Below are 19,595 nucleotides of genomic sequence, written 5' to 3' on the forward strand. Positions count from 1 at the left end.
GACATTTTTCTGTTTGTGCTGTCTCGCCCTTCCTCTTCCCATTCCTGGAATTATCTTCTTCCTTTCTCTGACTACTGACCTTTCTTTAAGTCCTAACTGAAATCTCACCTTCTACAGGAAGCCTTTACTTAACCCCTCTTAATTCCAGTGTTTTGCCTCTTTTAATTATGTCTTATTTATCACTACTGCTTTGTGTATATTTGTTTTCATGTTATCTCCTCCCATTAAGTTGTAAGGGCAGAGAGAATCTTTTGCCTCTTTATGGATCCCCAGCACTTAGCACAATTATTGGGCACTTAAAGAATGAATGAATGCTTTTTCCATTGCACCACACAATATGACTGCTTCTCCCTTCAATGGACAAATTCCTAGAAAAAATTATCTTTACTGGTAGTCTCCATTTCTTCTCCTGTCATTCTTCATCTGCTTATGATCTGGATCCTGACCTGGTCATTCAACTGAAAAAGCTGTCTTTAAAGTTATAAAAGATATCTTAATCACTGAATCTGTCTTTTTCTCAACTTCTTCCCTCTTGACCTCTGTAATATTATTTAAAGTTCTTCCCTGCCCATTAATAAGCCTCACCTAGAGCCCATTATGAGGGGAGCTTGATTAGGGGAGGCTTGTTTTGTAGGAATGCCCACATCTTTGTTTAATCAATAAGGCACTGGGTCATGAGGGTCATGCCTTCTAGCTCAGAGAAGTGTATATATACTGTGAGGTGAGGTTTTGCTTTTGGGGGCTTGGAAGAAAATTTGTGTGCCAGGTGAGAATCAGTAGCCATGACTCCCCCACCCCCCCATTTTTGGTGTTTCTCTCTGCTAACTATATTTATTTGTAATGGTCAGACAGTTGGATCTGTCTGTTGATCTGTGATGTATATATTGCTTACGATCAGGCAGTTAGAAGCCTTGTCTGTTGATCGTTATTTCTCTGCTTGTATTTTCTCTGTTGGTGAATGTAATTAAAGAAGATTGTTGACCCCTTAAATAGCTATCTTTCCTATTAAAGCAGATCCAAGAGCCTGTGCTAGCAGCTATCCTAGTTACACCAGTGTGGTTGCCTTTACATATGGCATAGTTGGCAGCTTCTGCCTCTGGGAAAATAAAACTCAAATGGCCAATAAATACTAACACAAACCCCCAGAATCATCATCTCAATTCACCTTCAAAGTCCAGAGGCTCTGTGCTAACAGATTAGTTCATTCTAACAACTCTCAAAAGGGGCTAAGCCTCCTTCTCATGGGCCGGTTTCTGCCTTAGAGCTCTATTCACTTTCAAAGATTGGAGACTCCTTCAGCAAGTCTTTGGCATCAGAGGTCTCCCCTCAGTTCTTAGAGGTCTCCTCTCAGCTCTCTTTTTCTCAACGCTGGCTCTCTTCACATCTGCTTTCTCAACACTGGCTCTCTCTTTATGTACAGTTCTACCCAGCATCTGATTGACTAGAGTCCACATGCATGAATCTACTTAACTAGAATCCACATGCACATGTCTGATTGGCTAAAATTCAATCCAGAAAAACAGCAAAAGATCCTACATTGCTTGCTATTACAACCTCTCTTTAGCATTTGACACTGTTGGCCACTATCTTCTCCTGGATACTCTTTCCCCTTTGGATTTTCATGATACTGCTCCTTCTTACCTGTTTGACCAATCCTTTTAAACCTTCTTTATGGAATCACCATCCATGTTCCCCCTTTAACTGGTGGTCATGGTCCCCCATTTTTCACTTACACCACCATCACCATTACACAGGCCTTCATCACCTGACTGAACTATTACAAATAATTCCTACTTGGTATGATTGAATCTAGTCTCCCTCCTCTCCAATTCATCCTTCACATAGCTGTCAAAGTGATATTCTCAAAATAGGTCCAACCATGCTACTTGCCCATTCATCTCCAGTAGCTCCTTATAGCTTATAGGATCAAACAAAAATTCTTCTTTTTGGCATTTAAACTCTATGACTAGAGTCTTGCAGATTCATGCCACATTTCTCCCTTTCACATATTTTCTATCCCAAGTAAATTGGTCTGATACTCAACATAAAAATCAAATTGTCTTTTACAGGTGAATTTACTTGAGTGAGACATTGGAGACTGGAAGTTTCTGAGATACTTTTAAGCTCTGAATCTATGATCTTAATGTACACCGGAGCTGTGCTAATGGTTTGGTGAGGGTAGATTTCACTACAGATAAATCTCTTAAGGCACTAGGAATTAACAGTTTGCTTGGTGGAGTGAGAAACTTAATAAAATAAGCTCTTAAACAGCTCCAAATCATGATGGGCATTGAAATAATTGTAGACCTCAGGATTTTCAAATAGAACATTTATTCTTCTGCTATTAAAAAAACAACAACCCTAAACCAAATCACTATAATATTACCATCCAAAGCAGTCTGTTCAAAAATACCTCTGTCAGAAAGGCAAAGGAGCATCATGCTTATACGGCAGGATGAAGGCTTTAGAAAGAAGATAACAGCGTCTCATAACAGCTGCACTGGTTTAACATTCCAAGTGGCAAAAGGCAGTGCTGTTCACCCTTCATACACATGTGCAAAGCCAATTCAACATCTTCCCTTGTGGAAATAAATTAGCGGGGTGTGGATAAAACTAGAAATGGATGACTCTGTAATCACCATGTCCCAATAACTGCAGTTTTCTAAGCCATGGGGAATAATCTAGATGTGTAAGCGTACCATAACAAAGGGTCAACTAGCAACACAGGCCAGTTTTTTCAAATTTGCAGTCTACTCACACTAATCCTGTGTTAAGCTTGCTCTCTGCATCCCAATAAGTTATAATGAAATCATGGGCTAGGAATCCTGTGGGACTTGGAATAATGTGAGATTTAGACAAGTTCACTTATTCTTTGAATAGCTTGAACATGGAGTTATGATTGGTGATAAGATCAGAATGCCCTGCTAGTTGGATTTCTTGGCAACTGCATGTTAAAAATGGGACATAATTCATATTTTAGAGTTGGAGCCCTATTAAGGCAGAAAATGTGCTTGTCATTTTATTAACTTCCATATCTATGCATCACCTCAATGGTAGTCTGGAGATACTAGTGATTTAATTTTCAAGCTGTTGCTTTTTTTCTCTCACTCCCCTACCCCCTAAAAGGGGGAAGAAATGAATTGAGAACAAGGCCTCCACAGAGTAATTATGTATTTACATTTCTTTCAATGCATTGCTTTGCTGAAGTATGAGTATGCTATAACAGCCTTGTAATAATATTTCCATACTGTACATTTATTACAAGTACTCATTAAGCCAAATTGCTTACACATGAAGTCATGTGAGGGGGAAGAAGGGGGATTTGAGACATAACATTTGCAGGATGCAAAATTGAGCAGTGCAGCTTTTTTTGCTGAACATTAGTCTCCAGTCAAAGTAAAATCCCAACTCTTGTGGAAGAGTAAGGGCAATAAGTACAGATTTTTAAATGATTTTGCATTGCAGGTTCTGAATAACCACCATTTGTCCCCCATCTCTTGTCTGTCTGTTGCCAGATATGGTTACTTCAAAGCACTGAATGATGAGTTGAACAGGAACCCTTAGTAACTGAAGCCTTGCTTTTAGACAAGTGCCAAAATATAATACCCTCCAATCATTGAATACCTATAGTGAACCTCTCATTTGTTAGACATGGACATATCTAGTTTCTTATCAACTGCCTTTGACTATCCTTCACTGCAAAATTTTTAAATTTGTCAAATGATTCAAAGGGGGAATTTTTATTTAGAGACCCAGTACTAAATCATGGAATTTGAAATATAGAACTGGCCATTATTTTGCCAAAATGATTTGGGTCTTTCCAAGTTCCAAACTCCTTTCCTTACATCTTTAAGTTGCTGGAAGGTGTAAGAGGACTCTGAGAATTGACTGGTATTTGGGGATTTGTATCTCAGAAGGTCAAAATTCTCTCTCAGACCTGAGAGACTTTGAGCCAGAAGGCAGACTTAAGTTAAACCCAGGAGTTTTCAAAGAGACACACATAGAGACACACATAGTCTTTGAGAGGAAGAAAAAAAAAGAGAGAAAGTCTTTGGAGAGACTGAGAAGAAGGAATAGGAACTAAAAGAAGAGATTAGAGCATAGAGATTAGCCATGGAGAGGTGATGTCCCCTGCCCTGTCTGAGATGTAAGAAGCCAAACAGAATATGGCAGCACTAGAGCAAGGAATGAAAGGAGAAAATGAAAAAGGAATTGAGTTGTAACAGAGAAGGGAGAGATGGAAGTGAGTCATTAGTCCTTTGTTGGCATCTTGAAACAGATAACTCAGACCAAATCTGGGAGATGTAATTGCCTCTTCGAGAATTCAGAGAAGGTCCAAACTATCTAATCTTGCCTCAATTTCTCCTCCCTGTGTCTTTCCAATAATAGTCACTGCTCCTTTTTTTTTAACTCAAGAGTTTCCTGTATCCTAATTTCACCCAGAGGTTAGTTGAAAACAACAAATGTTAAATTACGGCAGAGAGTCAAACTGTTTTCTGAATTTTAGGAATTTTCTTAACGAGAGTTCTGAGCTATTGGGATTGTATTAATAATTTGTGTGTGTGTGTGATATAAATGCCATAAAATATTAGAGACAGAGACTGGTTGGAGCTGAAGACTATCATATAGCCCTCAGGCAATAAATGTGAAGTAATTATTGTAATCGTCTGGCCTGTTAAATCTCCAGAGGAGGGAGGCAGGGAGGAGAATAGTGATAACTTAAGTACAGATCACCTCTAGACTCTTTAGTAGGGAAGAGACAGGAGAAGTCTGGGTGGATTCAGTACCACCTCTTCCAGAAGAGAGGAGAGTGCAGAAAGGATTAGTGACCTACTCTTTGCCTCATCAGAATGGGTGAAGATAAAACACTACAATTCACAGAGTGAAATGAAGCTAAGCATTCAATTGACAGCCAGGTGGTATAGTACATGGAACCCTGGATCTGGAGTCCAGAAGGCCTGGGTTTAAATCCAGCCCTAGACAACTACAAGTTGTATGGTCCTAGGCAAAGCTATTTAATCTCTGCCTCAGTTTCCTTAATTGTAAAATGGGAGATAATAATAGTACTACTGCTCAGAGTTATTGTGAGAATCGAAGGAAATAGCATTTGTAAAGTTCTTAGCACAGTGCCTGGCACAGAGTAGGCACTGAATAAAATGTTTGTTTCCTTTCTCCTTCTTTCAGTTATCATAAAAACAAAAACAAAGGAGTCTGTGTGTTGTATGGCAAGTGAGACAGTTGGAGCTGTTTAGGAAAAGCTGATTCACAGGGCAGAGTTAAGTAACTAATATTTTCCTATTAGCAATAATTAGAAGATGAATAGGGTAGCAAACTATATAGCTCTCTAAAAAGAAAAAAATAAAAATTTTCAAAATCAAATACTAAATTTTATTCAATCAAATACTGATATTTTATATTCCTTTTCTATACACTGATTAAGGATTTGTTAGCTGAGTGTTACTGTAACCATTTTACAAATCATAAAATAAAAAAATCATAGTATCATAGAATAAATTATTGACAAAGCTATTCATATCCAGAAGGTTTAAATATTCCTAATTTCAATGTGTGGATTTGGAATGTGGGTTGCGGTAATGGTCTCCAAGAAAGAAAAGAAGGAAAAAGGAAAAGAGAACATGCCTTGTGGTAGCTCTGGGCTTGTTTCTGTTTAGTTATTTGAGGAGACACTTCTTATATTGGCCATTTTCTTTCATCCAAGATGCTTGATTGATCCTGACTCCTCCCCACTTTAAACAGTGCCACATATAATGCTTCACTTTCTCACATTTCCTCGCTCAGTGCAGAATTCATTTTACACTCCCATATTGAATTGCCATTAGAGATTTCTGTTTCTGGAGAGTCACGTTAATGACTATATCATGCAGTACAATAAATACACGAGAACCAAAATAAGGCCATTTTTCTGTAGAGCTGAACTTAGTAAGGTAGTTTTGAAATTGACATCCTAGGTGTACTTTTTATTACAAATAAATGGATGAGAATGAAGAAATGATTTGCCCTTTGTGGAGATTATTGTTCACTGTTCTTCAGGCTAAAACCCTGTAGAGCTGCTATAACCAGACACATTATTTCTCTCTGAGATTCTGTTTTCTCTTCTGCAAAATGAGGACGATAATACTTGGTATTGCCCACTCCATAAGGTCATTTGTTGTGAAGAGACACTTTGTAAAGTTTAAATTAAATCTATTTTAATCTACTTAATGGAAATCTGAATGAATAAATCCATTATTAATATCATTAGAGACAGGCTCCATATGCAGGTATAGGGCTGCAGTGTGGTATAACGCAAATTCAATTCGGTTGTAACTACTTACAAAGCATGTATTTATGTGCTGGGAATAGAACTGGCTGTCCTCTGGGGTTTTACTTTGTAGGGGGGGTGATATTTGAGAAACATTTGTATACAGAGAAGAAAATTCAAGATGTATACAAACTAACTCCTTGAAGAGAGCTTAGGGCTCCAAGAGGTGGAAATGAGAAAAAGAATGTATTGCAGGCATAAGGACAGACTATGCTAAGGGATGGTAGAATGGTTTGGGTGCTCCTCATAGCGAATGGTAGGACCCTGTTGGGGAGGAATTACTAAGTCTTATGGTCTTCGGAGCTACAAGATCTGGTTACTTCTGTCGCTCAGCTCCATCTCCCCCTATCAGACACTGAAGTTTGTCTTGGGATGTTTACTTCTACCTAATCAAAATGAAGTTTAAAGTTGACTTTTAGACCTGGGGTATTTCACAGAGCACTGGTCATGTGATCTGTGAAAGTACATACACCTGCTGAAATGCTGGATAGCCTGTTTTTAGCATTTAGCATAGAATCAATAAGTCAATCAATAGCTCCATAACCAGAGAACATAATTCCTAATAAAACCTATAAGACATACCAAGCAGCTGCAAACTTACTGCTCTCCTGTCCCTGGAAAACAAGGAATCATAGAATTCTAGATTTAGAGCTGGTAAGATCCTTAGAGATCTCTCTAGTCTGAGGTTCTTAACCAATTTTGTGTCATGACCCCTGTAGTAGCCTTGTGAAACTTGTAAAATTTTCAAATAATTTAAGGATATGCTAAAATTCAGTTGGAGGTTAGAGAAAATAAAGATTTAACTTTTTTTTTTCCCATCCAAGTTCGTGACCCTCTGAAATGAACTTCAGGTAAAGAACCTTTGATCTAATTCCATCACCTTTTCTTTCAGATATGGAAATGGAGGGTCCAGAGGGGTCAAGTTACTTTCCCATGGTCACATAATAAGTATCAGAAGTAGAATTTGAGCGTAAGTCTTTCTAGCTCAAAGTCTGGCAATCTATCCAGCACTGTGCCAGACTGCTTCTATATCTGCTACAGACAGATAATTGAACTGAACACAAGAGATTTAGGACATAAACAGTCTGAGTTCTCAGAGCTCCCTCAGGATGTTCAGTTTGTACTTCACATAGGACTATAGGTCATCAAGGAGGCAGCTAGGTGTCTATGTGTATATAGAGAGTTAGACCTGGAGTCAGGAAAACCTGAATTCCATTCCAGCTTTAGACACTCACTATGACCCTGGGGCAAGTCACCTAGCCCTTTTTGCTTTAATCCACTGGAGAAGGATATAGCAAATCACTCCAGTATCTTTGCCAAGAAGGGATCATGCAGAATTTGATATGACTGACCAATAACATTAATAAGTCCTCGGGTACAAATATAACTATTCCAGAGTCACTCCTGAAATGGGAGCCGGAACACAAGATTCAGTGGGAGCTCAGACTCAGGAGGATCGGTTGCTTGTCTGTTCATTGGGGAACCACTAACCTTGTCTGACCTCACTCTAATAAATATATGTACAATAAGCCCAAACGAGTACAATTTAGTAAGGTAGTTTTCAAGTTGATATCTTAATAATATTTGTAATTCTATATAAATGGTGGAGGATGCAAAGTGGTTTGCCTGTCATAAGGACTATTGCTCCTTGTCCTTCAGTCTCGAAGACCTGCAGTGCTATTGTAACTAGGCAAGCCACTTCTCTCTGAGCCACTACTTTCTGTAAAATGGGGATGATAATGCTTTGTATTGTCCACTTCCCAGGGTTATTGTGAAGAAATACTTTATAAAGTTTTTGCATATATACACATACAGGTATATGTGTGTATAAATATGTGCACATATGTATTATGTGTATGTGTGTACATGTATACAATATTTTCTTATTCACATATCTGTCTATCTGTCTGTCTGTCTGTCTATCTATCTATCTATCCATCTATCTTACTAGTCTGAGCTGGCCCTAGCACACACCTACCAGTACGTGCAATGTACCTTACTCCCTACCTGCATCTTTCTTCTACTGTGACGAGCAGCAAAGTAGGTGCGGGATGTGGGGGAGAGAAGGCAGGGGAGGGGGATGAGAAAGGAAGTGCTTTGAGAGAACAGTAGCAGGGTGGTAGTCAGTTACAGCGAAAGGAGTCAGGAAACACGTAAAAGTGATAAAAGAACCAAAGAGTCACTGCTTCTTACCTAAGCTGATTGCCAGGTACGCTAACTCTGGTCTGTGATAAGGGGATACATCATTTTCCTTTTTTCTCTAATTTCAAAACTCTCTTCTTAGTATTACATGTATAATTACATATGTAATACTGTAAAATATGTAAGCTCCTGGAATTCTGCACACATGTATAATGTATATATTTAGTACTTTTGCAGAGTATTTCTTCACAATAATCCAGTGAAGTGGGTAATGCTAAGTATTATTATCCCCATTTTACAGAAGAGAAAACAAAGGCTCAGAGAGAAATGACTTGCCTGGTTACAACAGGCCTTCTAGGTTAAAGGACAGGGGGTAATAATCCTTTTGAAGGGCAATTGTTAAATTTTCTGTGTTAAATTTGAATTCAATAAAATCTTGTTTATACCTCAGAAGATAGCAAATGCTATAAATCAGAGCTTGATTTGTTGTTTTGTAGATTATCCAGTCTTAAGAAAGTGATGGAGAAAATGTTAATAATGCAGAATAAATTGAAAAGCCTGTCATGAGCAAATTTTTTTGAAAACCACTTGTTAAACATTTACCCATCCCTGTTAACAAGGAATAGCAAAGAGGCCAGTTTGGTGAGAAGATAGAGTGTGTAAAGGAAAATAAAATGTAATCAGACTGGAAAGATTAGTGGGATTCAGTTCATAAAAGACTTTAAATGCTAAACAGGGGAAATTGGATTTTATCCTAGCGGCTGCCCACAGAATGGACGTAGGAAGACAATAGAGCAGAACGAAGGGTTTAAATCTCAAAAGATTGGAAACCTGAATGACTGGAAAACAACGTCCTTAAAAGGAAAGGGGAAAAATTGGAGGGGGTAGATTTGAGGGGAAAATGACTGGTTTTGGATGTTTTGAGTATGACCTATCTCTGAGATATCTAGGTGGCTATGTCCTGCAGGCATTATGCAATGTTCGACTGGAACTCAGGAGAGTGATGAAAGATGGATGTGTAGCTTGAGAGTAGTCTGCAAAGAGATGATCATGGAAACCATGGGAGCTGATGAGATCATTGAGAGAGTGAATGCTGAGAGAGAAGAGAAGAGAGGCTGGTTCCTGAGTTCTGGGAAAGACATGGATGGTGAGCCTGCCTATAGTACTGGGGAACAAATAAACCCAGGGCTCTGGCTCTTGGTGAGTTCTTCAAATACTTGCAAATGGTTATCCAATTCTCTATGTCTTCTTCTAGCTAAATATCCTTTATTCCTTCAATATCATGCCATCCTCTCCAGTTCTGCTAATCCTACCTTATCTTTTTTTAGGGGAAGGAGTGGCAACTGGGACAAACTTGGCTCTGGAGAAGAATTGAGAAAAAAACTCCAACACTTCTATGCAAAGATGTAACATGATGAATGTGCCAAATTTTCAAATATTCTCAGATGTGGTTGTTGTGTGGGTTGCTTTTGCTGAAATATTTTGTTTCCTCTTCCTTTTCTATTCTTTATGATGGATGGTTTGTGGGGGAAGGGAAAGGAAAGGAATTTATCAAAAAATGAAGTTGATAAATAATATATTAATAAAATTATTACTGATTGGAATTTTTCTTTTAAATATTTTATTTCTATAGTTTGTTTTCATACATGACTTAATTTCTCAATATGTGCTTTTCTCTTCCCCTCCCTTATAGCAAAGAATTTTAAAAAGCTGAATAGTTCAGCAAAACTATCCAACACATTGAACAACTCTGACATTATATTTAGTGTTGCATACCCATAGCCCCTTTCCTCTACAAAAAAGGGAGGGAGCTATGTTTTCTCAATGCTTTTCTGGGGCCAACCATGACCATTTAAATTAAACAATGCCCAGTTTGGGGGATTTTTTGGGAGGAGTGTAAGAGAGGTCGATTTACATTACAGTGATTATTGTATATTTTCTTTTCCAGTACTGTGGATTCATTGATTACTCTTGAACCTGTCCAAGACCCAACCTACAAACTTGGGAATGTAAGTTCAAATAGGGCATAATACCCTAGTGAGAGTGTTAAATTATTTGAATTAGACCTGTGATTATGTTAATACCTGTATAGATGATGAGGAAATGTCCTCTACTAACGCCTATTAGCACCAGATGTACAGTTTATAATCTCAGAAGTGCCTGAAGCATTGAGAGTTTAAGTTGCTTACCCAGAGTCACACAGCCAGTATATATCAGAGATGGGACTCGAACCCAACTCTTCCTGACTCTAAGATCAGATTTCTATCTACTGTGCTTCATTTTGTCTCAATATTATTGTTACAGTCATTTCATATATGTATATATGTTATATATAAAATAGAAATTATAAATGATTTTTGTCAATAAATAGTGTAGGATCATTATTTTATCATGTATTTTGGTTTACCAGTGCAATAAAAACTGCTAAATTCTTCATTTTTTTAAAAGTGCAAGTGAAGATTATTTATATAGCTAATTTTATAAAAATTGAGGGGGAGCATAAATTTTTTTTAATGGATCACTTTGGAAACATCTAGTTATAGGATAAGACACAATTTCCTTCGACTGTCATTCAAAGACTTCAGCAATCTAGCTTTCCACTTTATTTCAGTCTATTGTTCTTCATACACTAATCAAACCAGATTACTAATTATTTCAAACCTTCTCCTGCCTATGCACCCATCTTCCTCGGTGCCTGAAATACACACATTTCCACTTCATTCTATTTCATCAAGACCCAGTTCAAATGTTACCTCTTCCATGAAGGTTTCTTTCATCATCTGATCCCCTTCTTCCTCAATTTGAATCTGGTTTGTTCTTGCCCATATTTTCTCATAACATTCCATCCCACTGCATTCTCTTTTACTCTCATTGCATTCTAACGTGTGTCATGCTTGGTTGTGCACATGTTGTATCCTTTCTTATTTGATTGTAAGCTTCTTGAGGACAGAGATGATTGTTGTTTTAACTTGCACAAGATCAGTGATAAGAATAGTGCTTTATACACAATAGGAGCTTAAAAATGTTTGAAGAGAAGGAAAAACGTGCCTTCTTTTTTCTCCTTGTTTGGGGGAAGAGAGGGAAATAACTATTTAAATAGCACCTACTTTGCATTAGGTTCTAAGTGCTTTAAAATTATTATTTCAATTGATTCTCATGATAACTATGCAAGGTAAGTGTGTGATACCCATTTTGCAACTGAGGACATTGGGGCAACAAAGGTTAAATGACTTTTCCAGGCTCACACAGCTATTGAGTGTCTGAGGCTGGATTTGAACTCAGGTTTATCCTGATTCTAAGTCCAGTGCTCTATGCACTGTGCCATCAGCTACCTTAATATCCCAGGCTTCTCCAGGATATTTGGTGCTCTGGGTAGGAGAGATCAAAAAGGCAAGAGGAAGGAATAAACAACAGCCAGAGTAGCACCTAAAGCAATGTTATCTCATGAGCATGAGCCATATGTAACACCTGGAAGGTGACTATTTCCCCCCTCCTCACTCTAGGGCCTTTTATTGCCATAGTTAATAAAACATGATGAAATTCAAAGGTAAAATAAAAATCTCTCCTACAGTGTAATGAAGAAACTATCCAAGCTTAAAAAATATAAGTACTTGCTTCAGGCACTGTCAGCGTCTTTGAGAAATTGACTCTGTCTATAATAATTAATCAGAGAGTTTCAAAATCAAAGAAAAAAGCAGAGTGATACAAACCAAAAAATTCTAATTATGTAAAAATCACAGTGTAAACTCCCTGTTTTCTCACATAAGGCCATTTGAGATGAGAGTCACTATATACTTCCATGAGACAACTCTTAAATAGTTCTCAGGGCATAGAGGGAAAAGCCTCCTGTCTACATCCACTGTGAGAACAAATTGGAAAACTAAAAAGAAATGTAGGAATAAGAGAATCAGAGATTGTCAGACTCTCTCTACACAACAACAACAAACAACATGAAAAGAAACACCAGAGAGAAGAAAAATGGCTTGTAAATGAACCAAAAAATGAAACCAACCCCAAATTTAAAACAAATTATGTAAAAAAAGAATGCTGAGAAAAATAGTTAACTGATTCAAAGTACTAGAAGCAATGATGTAAAAAGAAGTTATGTAAACAATCCCTGAAGATATTATCAAAGGACAAATGAGTTTAAAAAAAAGCAAAAACTGGCAAGAACAAGCAAATCTCAGGATCAAATAAAATAAAAGCTTGAAAAAAAGAGGGAAAAAATCAAGGAAGAAATAAAACAAGGATTAAAAGATAATGAAAGATGCAGAATCATGGAGAAACTATTATTGGAAAATAAAATAACCAAACCCAATGCAAACAAAATTCGGAGGGAAGTAGTAAATTGGGAAAGAATTTTTACAGCTAAGCTCGGGGATAAAGGCCTCATTTCTAGAATATATAGAGAACTGACTCATATGTATAATCACTCAAGTCATTCCCCAATTGATAAATGGTCAAAGGATATGAACAGGCAATTTTCAGAGGAAGAAATTAAAGATATCTATAATCATATGAAAAAATGCTCTAAATCACTATTGATTAGAGAGATGCAAATCAAAACAACTCTGAGGTACCACATCACACCTATAAGATTGGCAAACATGACAGAACAAGAAAATGATAAATGCTGGAGAGGATGTGGGAGAGTTGGAACACTAATTCATTGTTGGTGGAGCTGCGAGCGCATCCAACCATTCTGGAGAGCAATTTGGAACTATGCCCAAAGGGCTACAAAAATGTACATACCCTTTGACCCAGCAATATCGTTACTAGGACTATTTCCCCAAGAGATCATAAAAATGGGAAAGGGTCCCACATGTACAAAAATATTTATAGCAGCACTCTATGTAGTTGCCAAAAACTGGAAGTCAAGGGGATGTCCATCAATTGGGGAATGGCTGAATAAATTATGGTATATGAATGTAATGGAGTACTATTGTGCCATAAGAAATGATGAACAAGAAGACTTCAGAGAGGCCTGGAAGGACTTATGTGACCTGATGCTGAGTGAAAGGAGCAGAACCAGGAGAACTTTGTGCACAGCAACAACCACAGTGTGCGAGAGTTTTTTCTGGTAGACTTGGAATTTTGTAACAACTCAAAAACTTCTTATAAAAAAAAAAAGAAAATAAAATAGAAACAAAAAAATAAATACAGAGAAACAACCACCAATAGACACTATAATCAAAATCCAATTGTACTTGGTGCAGATTGGCTATAAATGTAAACAAAGCAAAAAAAACTCTGAATATTCCATACTATTAGACATCAGGGAGACTTAAGTGATTGACTTGAAGAATAGATTAAAATGCAACCACCTCAGAATTACTAACAGAGAACTTAGAAAAACAAAAGAACCTGAATATTATAGTTCAGGAAATAAATATAATATATTTATACATATAAATATATATATTTATAAATTATAAATATATATATTTATATATTAAATATATAAATATAAAAATAAACAACATTTCCCGCAATTTATGAACACAACTGCTGAATTACTAAAAGAAATGATCCACAAGACTCTAACATGGAAGAACCCAAGATTTAAGAAACCTAAACACATCAAACTTAAATTTTAACAGAACAATAGGGGAAATACATCCAAGAACAGGAATTAGAATCACAATAGAATTTTTAAGAAGAATAAGTTTGGATTAGAGAACTGAAGTCCAACATTGATAAAATTAGAAAGAATAGACCATGAACCCAGAAGTATCTTTCCAGGAAAATGAAGGCTATACTATGAAGACATGAAATCAATATCTGAGAACTAAAACTTTGCTTGTGTTGGATTTACAGAATAAAACAGTAATGTGAGCTAAGTGGAGAAAAAAAAATGATATGGCTTCGTGAGTTTACCTTTTATTTTGCTTCAAATTAATTTGTATTCTTTACCAGGGAAGATTTTGGAGATAACTAAGAGTATCTATGTAACTCTAAGTAAAATACCTACCTGTTACTTAAAGAAAGTTTTGATCTTTACCAGACATAGCAGTAGAAAAAGAGAAGACCTAATCTGGGATCACTTTGCCTGACTTTTGTTAGTAGACTATGGTAACTATGATTAAAAAGCTGTCAGCCTCTCCTTATCAGGCAGAGATAATCTCCCAGAAACCTAAGGCACCATCTCCTACAAACATACATACCTTTAGAAGGGAAAGTGAGTCCACATAGGTGTCATGTCAATGCTGCAGGGTTAAAAATATATTCTGGTGATATCATTTGTACAGCTCTCTTCTCTCACCTAACCTTATTCTCCTATGGAAGTATTAAGTGGGCCCACTTGCCGCTGGGTTTGTTGTCTTTGGGTGTAGTGTTCTCTAATGGTCCTGTGGTAAATGATAGGTTCAATGGATGTGTTGCTTGGCTGGTCCCCTAATCTCTGCTGAGTGCTGCTTTTGTAGCTGCTGGGTGTGGGTAGTCTGTTCTAGGTGTTGCTCACTTTTTTAAAGTTACAAAGGCCATCTCAGTTTTCAGTCTTCTAGGGTAGGGGTGTCACATCCTTCTCAAAACAATACACCTTGGCCAGAGGGCTGAATATACCTCACAGCATTTCCTAATGTGGCCTGAACCAGATCAAAATATAATTGGGAAATATTGAGTAAAATAAATAAAAATACAATGTGTAGATAATTTTAATATGTTGGTTTCTAAGTCAATTTGCAGCCCACAGGGAGCCTTACAAATGGTGGTGGCTCCCATTTCTTTTTTAATCTGATACCACCATTCTAGGGTATAGTGGCTTATATCACCTAGGCAATATTCACAGCACTGGTGGTGACTATGAAAATGCCAGGGTAGTTCTCAATCACCAAGTATAAAAGACTCTTCATATAGAAGAGAGAAGAAAAACATTTATTTAAACACCAGAAAGCCAAATCCCAGAACCAGAAAGTCAAATCCATCATGGTGACTAAGAAGTTAATAACCATGATCACAGCAGGGGGCAAAGCCATTTTCAAACCTCCCCTCCCCCAGCCAGGGCCTTCTCACTATCAACTGTTACAATGTGTCATTCTCAAACCTCCCCTCCCTCAGCCAGGGTCTTCTCACTAGCAACTGTCACAATGTGTCAGTTGGCCTGTGTTCTTTCCCTTCTGACCTGACCCTACTCGCTCACTTCCTCCTGATTCTACTCCACCCCTCCTGTTCTGCCTCTTCAGCAAGCTCCTCCCACTACATGTGAGCCAGGCTTCCAAGGGATTTAAGCAGATCCTATGGGCCTATTAATTAATGAGAAAGATCTTTCCATTTAAATTACTATTACATGGCTGAAACTTCCTCCTAACTATTTAGTCTTAATGAGAGTCATCTTTGTATGAACCAAGGGTATCATTAGTACGGAACAATCAGGCTTTTGCAAGCAGTATTCAGCAATGGATAGATATTTACCTTTTCTCAATTGGTTGAAATATTCATGAGATCCAAGATCCAAATGTCCTTTTTGTTAGTTGATTATGAAAAAGCATTTGATTTGGTAAAGTAAAATGCTACCTTCAAGATTTTCTTTTCAATAAGATGTCTCCCATCTGTACATATCAAAATTACTGGATATTCCTTGAGAGATATTTTAAATAATTAACAAAACCCTGTTCAATGGGAGACATCTTGACTCCAGGGCCAGTGCTCTATCCACTGAACCACCTAGCTGCCCCCTCTTTTCTATATTTTAAAGTAATAAAGTTACATAAAAATAATTCTAGAAAATGCAAATATTTTCATTTATCATTCTTCATTTCTTTAAAGAGTATTTTATGGCTATGTTTATTTTAATTTTTTAAAAGTTTTATTGATGTTTTATTTTTATATTACAAACATTTATGCTCCACTCTGTAAAAGGTCTCTTGTGGCAAAGTAAAATAATTAAGCAAAACTGTCACCTCAGTTCCTTAATTACTGATGCTTGGGCAGTGCAAATTACGTCAATTTATCAAAACCATGTACCACATTTTTTAGAAGTCTTAGGAAGCTGCCTGAAGCTCCCAGAAGTTAAATGATCTGTCCTAGTTATACAGCTAGCATACGTCAGAGGTAGGATTCGAATCTGGTACTTAACTCCCACCGGCATCTGGATGGTATAGTGTATAGAGTGAAGAGCCTGGAGTCAGGAAGATCTACATTCAAGTCTGGCCCCAGGTATTTAACTAACTGTGTGACCTCAGTCTCCTTCTCTGCAAAATAAGCTGGAGAAGGAAATGGCAAACCACTCCTGTATCTCTGCAAGCAAACCCCAAACAGTGTTAGAAGAGCCAGATATTACTGAAAATGACTAAAGGACAACTTGATTCCAAATCCCATACTCTATTTACTATGCGCCTCTAGTTCAAATTAGTGGGGTTATATTATAGTCTTGAAATAGTTCATCTGACCAAAGTAAAAGGAAAGGCAAATTAGTAGTTGACAATTTGGGATTGTGGAGAAAGTAGAAAAGATTAAAATTTTTGAGCGAGTCCTTTACTGCTGTGCAAAGCTTACAGTGGTATGATGCTTTTACTCGATTTTAATATGAATTGCTCCAGTCCCTGCATCTCTGCAATGTATCCTATATTAAGTTTTGCCGCTTAAAAGCTAAAAATATATTTGTCCTTCAGTCTACTACCAACTTAGCTGTTGCTTTGTTTTTAACCCCAGTAGGGTGGAAAATGGCTATTTTTAGCCAGATGAATGAATCATCATATAATACAGCTGATTTTGTTTTTATGATCAAAAACTCTGAGCTTGTCAGCGCTGCTTCAAAGCTGCTATGTATCTTTCACACTCCTCCACCCTGTAATTTATAAGCACTATGGGTTTCAAATAAAAAAAAAAAGAAACCCTACAGTATTTTTACTAGCTGCTGAAATGCATTAGTGTGCAAACACTTTGAACTATGTAGAAGATGATAGACGTTCCTGTAATTGGGATAACTTATATAGTTTCCCTACTAGTTCTCTCTAATAACCTTTGCATTGTTTTATCCCTGGGATTTATTGATGCCCTGCACTAGCTCTCGCTCAGTCCCTGGACCACTGGGGGTGTTTGTGGGAAAGGGCAGTGCACGTGGCCCACTCGCTGACCTGAGAAGCTTCATAAATCAGATCCCACATTAGCTTGTGATGGTGAACCAGATGGCAGCTGCTGTTGCCGGGGCTCAACAGGAATCAAGGCCTCTGATCTTTCCTCTTGCTAACAGGCCTAATTTTTTATGGCTGTCATCATACTTGGCATGGCTGAGGGGTGACATGAAGAGACACAGAGAATAGGAGTCATGAAAGAGATAGCAAGCTGGAATGCCTCAGAGAGTATGTTTCTTCTCTCTCCCAAGGGGGAAAGTAGGACAGGCCTTTCTGTTTTCTTCACTGGGGAGAGGGCCTCGGCCACACACCCTGACTTCCTGAAAGGATTCGACACATTTCGTTCAATTCCACACTTAATGAACGTTTCCTTAGCACACAAGCCATTCTGCTAAGCTATTGGAGTATCTCAGTAATAAAAACAAACCCCAAATAAATACCATACAGGAAGAAAGAAATAGGAAGGAGGTCTGATTGAATTTCTTCACAAACATGGTGGGAGTCTATTAGCTACAGTACTGTTTTTCCCCAAATGCCTTATTTCATGGGGAAACACGTGGACCATGAAACAAAAACAATCACTGGGGAAAGAAAAAAAAAAAAAGAAACCACTTGTTCAGTATGATGTACTTGGAGAAGATTTCTGAAAGGAATGATAATAACCACTGACATTTAAATGGCATTTTAAGTTTTGCAAAGCATTTAACTCACATTATTTCACTAGATTCTCACAACAACCCAGTGAGGTAAATGCTCTAGATATCATTTTCCCAGTTTTACAAAAGAGGAAACTGAGAACTGGAGAGACTAAGTGACTTGCCCAGAATAACACATCAATTCAAGTAGATGTCTGAGATGGGAATTGATCAAGATAACCTTGACTCTTAAGTCTGGTTCTCTGCCATGCTGTACAAACTCCCTGAGCAGGCAGAAGGGAGATTTCCAAGGATAGGAGGAGTGGGAAAAGGGGGAGATTGAGGTCGTTGTCTCCTCTCCAGAAGCTGCTGGACAAGGATCATGCAACCAGGCCTTCTGTACCTGGTTAGTGTGTATTGGCTGAGGAGATCCGGTCATTAAGTTAGAGACCACAGTGTGTGTAATGGCCTGGATACCAGAGTGCAGTGGAGTAAACAGTTTATTACCAGTCATCGCTCACTGTCGGTGTGGTCTGGCCAACAGCCTCCAACAGGCTGCCTCACACAGCACCTCCCAGGGAGAACAGAGCGCTGCAGGGCAAGGGGTGTGGGGCTAACCCTGAACAGAGTGTACAGGAGCACAGAGGAGATAGCAGTAGAATACCAGATGCTGCAGACTGATTTATAGAGTAGGGGAGTGAATCTATTTATTTAGGGTTTAAATCTAGCAATGGATCATGGACGGGCTAAGGCAACAGATGAAGCAGAAAGATGAGGCAGATCCCATTATGGTGAATTGCAGGGAACCATCCAACTTCTAGGGGTATATTCTGAGTACTGTAGAGCCTTTTTCGTGATATTTGATGCATTATCCAGTGATGACCAATGCATAAATGGGTTACGTTTTCATATATGGATAATCTATGGGCAAGTAACTGAGAATACCCTAATCTCTTGTGGTCAATCTCCTGAACAAGAGAGGGGTCTGATCGTGGCCCTAAAGTAAACGTGGAAAGAAACTCCTGCTGTTCTAGAGTCAGGGCTCCCTCGTGACAGGCAGACTGGAGATCAAATGCAGCCGGCTATGTTAAATCCCCAAGCAGCTGAACTCCATTTTCCAAGATAAATTGTTCAAGGAAGGCACAATGTTTCCATTTTAAAGATGTCAGACCACAGGTTAGACTTTTCTTAGGGGACGACAAACCAATTTGTAGGTCAGGGAGGCAGAAATTTTTTTTTTCTGACCTTTCTTTGGGACTAGAGTTAGGAATCTGGCTTTTTCTGACGCACATTAGAGATTTGCCACAGTCTATCAGCTTGAATTTCCTCCTTCCTCCCTTTAAGCAAAAAACAGATCTAAGAAAAGCAGGTTAAGAGGTAAGGAAAATAAAGATCTTCACATCACAAGAATAGATCATCTTAAGT

General features: G+C 37.9%; 1 long non-coding RNA gene across 2 annotated transcripts in view; it reads left to right on the forward strand.

Moving 5' to 3' along the window:
- Window positions 1-19,595, forward strand: part of LOC140496748 (uncharacterized) — a 111,040-nt gene that overhangs the window by 76,858 nt on the left and 14,587 nt on the right. The window contains exons 2-3 of one of the 2 annotated variants that reach the window (XR_011964383.1): window positions 9,432-9,664; window positions 10,413-10,473. This is a non-coding gene — a long non-coding RNA (uncharacterized lncRNA). The remainder of the gene's footprint in view (window positions 1-9,431; window positions 9,665-10,412; window positions 10,474-19,595) is intronic. The other variant, XR_011964384.1, reaches the window with a different exon arrangement.

The sequence above is a fragment of the Notamacropus eugenii genome, chromosome 3, assembly GCF_028372415.1.
Source record: "Notamacropus eugenii isolate mMacEug1 chromosome 3, mMacEug1.pri_v2, whole genome shotgun sequence".
NCBI lineage: Eukaryota > Metazoa > Chordata > Mammalia > Diprotodontia > Macropodidae > Notamacropus > Notamacropus eugenii.